This window comes from Sinocyclocheilus anshuiensis, unplaced genomic scaffold (assembly GCF_001515605.1).
Source record: "Sinocyclocheilus anshuiensis isolate Anshui unplaced genomic scaffold, SAMN03320099.WGS_v1.1 scaffold283, whole genome shotgun sequence".
Lineage (NCBI taxonomy): Eukaryota > Metazoa > Chordata > Actinopteri > Cypriniformes > Cyprinidae > Sinocyclocheilus > Sinocyclocheilus anshuiensis.
The window spans coordinates 4877897-4883652 of record NW_015549605.1 but is presented as its reverse complement, the minus strand read 5'-3'; the positions used below and the strand labels follow the sequence as shown (position 1 = coordinate 4883652).

General features: G+C 35.6%; 1 protein-coding gene across 4 annotated transcripts in view; it reads left to right on the top strand.

Moving 5' to 3' along the window:
• Window positions 1-5756, top strand: part of LOC107658945 (zinc finger protein 800-like) — a 20530-nt gene that overhangs the window by 2587 nt on the left and 12187 nt on the right. The window contains exon 1 of one of the 4 annotated variants that reach the window (XM_016447676.1): window positions 2095-2257. The exons of 2 other annotated variants lie outside the window; for them this stretch is intronic. The gene's annotated coding sequence lies outside the window, so the exon portion shown is untranslated. Of the gene's footprint in view, window positions 1-2094; window positions 2258-2348; window positions 2472-5756 lie in introns of those variants that run through there. One more of the 4 variants, XM_016447679.1, reaches the window with a different exon arrangement.

The window sequence follows — 5756 nt, the reverse complement described above, 5'->3', positions numbered from 1 at the left end:
TATATATATATCACAATTCGTATTTTGTTTCTTGCAATTTAGAGAAAAAAAGTCAAATTGCGAGATCAAAACTAAAAAAATCAGACTTTTTGTCTTAGTTCTCACAGTTCTGATTTTTTTTCTTGCCATTGCGAGTTTATATCTTGCAATTCTGAGAAAAAAGTCAGAATTGTGAAAAAAAAAAAAGTTGCAGTTATGGGTTTCCATAATCTATATAAATATTTATTTGAATATTTGTAAGTTTTGTTTGTTTTGTCGTTTTTAATTTTGCTTTTTTGGTATGATCTGCATTTTATTTTTGTCCATTCATCTTTTTTTTATTATAACTTTTTTTCAGTAGTTTAATGGCGTGAGATTCCAATCGTCGTTGATTTAATTTGAATATTTGTATATTGTAAGCTACATTTTTGGTTACACATTGAACTCAAAATCACACGCAGAGAAAGACACGGCTTGCTTCCACGTCAAGGAAAATGCCTGAAGCAATATGAATTAATTCTGTAATGTTCTCCATTCAGTTCAGTTGGTCTACTGATATGTATTGTTGCATGTGTGCATACTACTACTTTGCCATTATTAGTGAATGTCATTGCTAACTAGATGGTTTGTCACAACACTGCACAAGCAGCCCTGTTAATGAGCTTATTCCCAACCACATCACCCGTCCACATTTCCTCTTACAGATGCTTATGTTGTAGATGTATTATAGCCACACCTTCAGTGCTTCGACGTGACCCAGCCATAACAATTGTAAAGATTTCGAAGGCCTTATTTTTATACCTGGACTCTTCGTACTGCATCTCTAAATCTGACATTAGAGGTGTTAATAGGCATTTCTCTCATTCCTAAGACGAGCTCCTGTGTCCTTTATACAGTTTTTGTGTCCTGTTGGCTCATGTGTTCTCAATGATATAGATGTGTATTTTCAGGTTTGATGATATTTGCATTTCAGCTGTTACAGAAATACATTTTTCTTACCTGCTTGCTTGTGTTCTTGATTTGCATTCAAGTGTCAGTGCCAAGCCAAGTGCTTATTTATTTAGTGTTTATTCTTACAGAAGAATATCCATCCATCCATCCATTGCAGCCTGCGTTTGACCTGCACGAGCTCATATAAATGAATTTTCGCGCGCGAATCTCGGCTGGCGGTATCCTAGCAACGCAACTACTCGGCACCTGAGGTCAGGTCAGGAAAAGTTTACATAGCTTATACTTATTTTATATTTTTACATTATATTATTTTACGATTTCTGATCCGTACATCTAAATATTGGTCACTGATATCGGTTTTATCAGTAAGAAGTTCGTTTCATTAAATAACGTCCTAGTATTAATATTATAAACATTACTACAGTACCTATGTAATTAATGAGCTAATATGTTATAGCAGTCATATAATCTTACTGAAATAATGTATAGCTAAATTTTAAAAATGTAATATAATATGACCCCTGCGTGTGCTAATAATAACTATTGTCAGAAACGTACTTTAAAAAAAAAAAACGAATTTAGCCTAAAGTAAATTTATTTGCACTGGCATTTGCGTGATATTCAGTGATTTATTGTAGTTAGGGTTATATATTGATTATATAGTAGGTAATAATATATTGTTATTATATCGATACTGATTAATAAGTTTAGATCATATCACCTTATTGAAGTAGTTTCTACATATTAATGGAAGAAATACATTTCTTTAAATGTATTTACATACATAAACACTATACTATGTATTTTAATTAGCCTAAAGTATATTTGAATTAACTTTCAAATGTATAGGAATTAACTATTATAATCGTTAGAATTACAAATGTAATACAATTGTAATTTTTTTAAAACACGGAAAGAACGTACTTTTTTTAATTTAAAAACTTTTTTGAGTTTATAAAATAGCATGCGCGCATAAATATTTAACTATAAATGTCCTTCTTTTTTTTTGTTAGAAACTTTTACATTTGAAGTAAATGTATTTGCATTGGCATTTGCATGATAGTCAAAGCTATTTACTGTAAACGTAGATTTTAGTCCCCTGGGTCGACCTAAGGTTAAATGTCTTCTTTGGCGACAGTTTGCGAATCGACTCGAACGCGTGAGCACTCAGACCGGCTCGGATCTCGAAGCACTAGGTCACGGCACCCTGATAGATCTCCAGTGTTTGCTCAGTAGGACACGTGCATGTGGTGGAGGCGTCACGCACCTTCCAACAGCTCTTAAAGTAAAAGTCGAAGTATCTTCCGGGAGTCCGCGGATTATATCGGTAAGAACAACCAGAAGCTTCGTTTAAGCCTCACAACCTTTGATGGAGCGGGTTACACGCGTTTTAAACACGCAAAAGCGTCGCGTTTCCTCCCAGAACGCGGTTGTTTTGCAGAAAATGGCGTCATGGTTTTGTTGTTCAGTCTGAGGATGGTGAAGAGACGGCTCGGTTTCGATTCCGCGCATCATTAGACAGGCTTTAGATGGCTTTTTAGGTGCAGATGACTGTTGTTAAGTACATTGGTTGTGTTTTGTGCTCATTTTCATCATGTGTGAGGCAGGAGAGTGCGCGCAATGGCGCAAGGCTCTCCAGCGCTGCGCGCAACGACGAGCGAAGCGCAGCAGTTCGTAACTCAACGCAGGTTCGGTTTGGGTGTCGATTTGTTGTAAAGTTTGTTTTGCGTATTTCATGACGTCTTTTATGCTTTTCCTTATGCGTCATCATCGCCCTTTGTGGGTTTAAAACGCGTTGTGAGTGGTTCTTCCTTGTCTAGTCCTTTCGCGTTAACTTTAGTAGTTTCAAACGCGTTTGTGGATGAGGTGGAAAAATACTGAGAAATCAGGCTCAAGTGAAGGTTTGGACACCGTGACAACAATTTAATCAATCAAAGGTCCGAGTATCGAGCGAGAACATGCTTGAGTGGAGGTAATAAAAAGTTTCCACGTGAAATGACATGTTTTAGAAGTAAGTTTACTGCTCTGTAAAGCAGCTTGTTTAGTCACAATCTCTCAATGGCATCACCATGTAGAGTTGTAGGACAAACCGAAATTGGTAAATGAAAACAACATGAAACCACCAGCAGCTGATATTATAGGTGTTTGGCATTTGAATACAGTTGTTTATAGACTGATTGTCAGCTGTGTTCACTTAAGATCTTTAGCAATGTGTCCAAGTGTTGTTATTTAAATGTGAGAGTGCAGAGTAAATACTTAAGTACAGTAATGAAGAACAACTTTTAGTAATTTACACTCATGAGTTGTGGGACTGACAGTATGTATGTTTTCAGGAGATTTTGTGTTTACATTCAAGTTAGTAAACATGCAGACAAAGTGATGTAATGACTCATAATGTGCTTTTTGAGAGATGCCATAATCATGTAACTCTTATGATATTATATTAAAATGTGTCAAAATGTGTTTTGCAAATCTCAATTTGGACTTGATAAGTTAGCTGCCAGTGAGGTTTTTAACTAATTGTATTGACAAAAAAGACTTTTTATAGCGGTTTTATAACTAAACTATTTTATAAACAAAGCAGTTGTTTACATAACACGTATCATAATAGATGGAGAAAAAAAAACTAGAAATAAATAAGAAAATTAGCATCTGTTTCAAAAACATTAAAGGAAAGACAGTAGGAGAAAGTAAATAAATAAATACATTTTAAAGATCAGTTACAAGGACCAATGATTTTTCTGTTATAAAAATAACTTTTTTTGAAGTAAAATTCAGTTGTTCAATAAAATACTAATTTGGTATGATCTTTGTTATAGAAAATTACAAATTTAGTTGAAATCAAAATGAAAACAGATGTTTTATACTTGGTACAAGTCTTAAGTACAATGTTGTAAATCATTTATACAGTTGATATGTGGCCCGAAATAGAGAAAATCTGTCAAGTTTCATGTTTCAAACTCTTATTAATGAGGAAAAGTCATTTAAGAGACAGTTAAAAGTTATTATACTATAAAAAAATGTTTTCTTTTAAATCACCCAAGGGGACAGAAAAGTTTCCATAACTGAATCATCCAAGTGCGAAATACTCTGAAAGTGTTTACACAAAAAGCATTTTTTGTAGGTTGATAGGTGTTGTTGGGATGTTCAGAGCTCTCGATTATGATGATAATTTCAGTTCAGACTCTTAAGGCTCATGAAGTGGAGGCTATTTGAGTTGTTAGCACTTCTGATTGTTTATACGACCATAACCACCATAAACGCACCAAAGTATTCAGATTAGTGGTTTATCGTTGTTTTTCAGTGACAGATGATTAACATTTTATCATTGATTCTTCCCAATATTTAATGTCTTATTACATTCTTGTCTCTAGAAAGTAAGCAATGACACCACATGAGAATCACTGTTTGGAAAAGACACTTCAAATGTGAGGTTCTCTATGATAAAGCATAAAGCATCATATTTAGAGGCTGTTGTCAACAAGAAGTGAACACATGTTTCACATATTTAGGGTTGGGTTGTAAGTAAAAACAAAACAAAAAATGTGTAGAGAGGGAGCAAGAGATAGATAGATTTAGACAGACTGATCTTATCTTATCTATTAACTTTTCAATGGGCTTGTCATGTAGAAGAAACCTTCAGTGATTGTCAAGACTGAGAGCTTATGTTGTTGTTTTTCAACCAAACTCCAGCAGAGGGCGACTCTTAGAGATCTTGCTTAAAGGGTAGTTCACCCACAAATGAATTTTGTCATCATTTACTCACTCTCATGTCATTTCAAACCTGTGTGACATTTGTTCTTTGTTTCTTATGTAGATCAGGAAAGCAGATGTTTAGCAGAAAGTTCATGCTGCTCTTTTCCATTCAGTAAAGGTTGATGGTGACCAGAGCTTTTCCGAAGAAAAACAAAATATATTGCATGTAGTTGGTTTAATTAGGCCAGCAGTTTATCAGTCCAGTTGTCTAAGGATTTTGAAAGCTGCTAGCCATGAAAAAGCACACATCTTATTGCATTACAGTGTCAGTTGTTGCTGCATTTCAATAGCATTGTGTCAGTGAGTGGTGTTTGATGGCTCTCTTTACATGTGTGCTTTAGTGTGAGTATTGAGTGTGTAGGGTCTTTTACAGGCACAACATTTACTGGGTGAAAGACATCTTAAGTAGGACCAGGTACAACCAGTATGTTTTTATTCAAGGGCAAAGGAAGTGTTGTAAAATGGACAAGGATGGAGAGAAAGAGACAGACACATATAGCAGATGCATTTTCAGTGCATTAAAAGCAAAGTTATAATGGACAAACAAACTGACAGATACAATCAAAATCTACAGTAACTGCATTTCAAAATGTACAAAATTACATGCATCATATTTTTCGGAAAATGCCGCACTGGGTCAAAATTGCATTGTTAAAGGGCACCTATTATGCAAAATCCTCTTTTACATGGTGTTTGGACATAACTGTGTGTTGGCAGTGTGTGAACACAACCACCCTACAATGATAAAAATCCACCCACTCCTCATTTTTTAATCCCCATTAAACCAAGTCAGTCTCACTAGGCCTGCCGTTTTGATTCTCATGCAGTGTGGCGGGGCGGGGCCACGGGGATTGATTGACAGCTCTGCATTGCTATAGTTTCCGCCCTCAGCAGTTACGCTGTCCTTCATTTTCTCTGCGCTCGAGCAGCTGTAACGTCAACAATGTCTCGTAAGCAATCCCGATGCTCTGTGTTTGGGTGTAAGTCTGAACATAAGAGTCTTAATTTTCTCCCAACATCTGAGCTGCTGAGGACGCTGTGGATTACTTTCATTTTTCAAGGTAATGCGC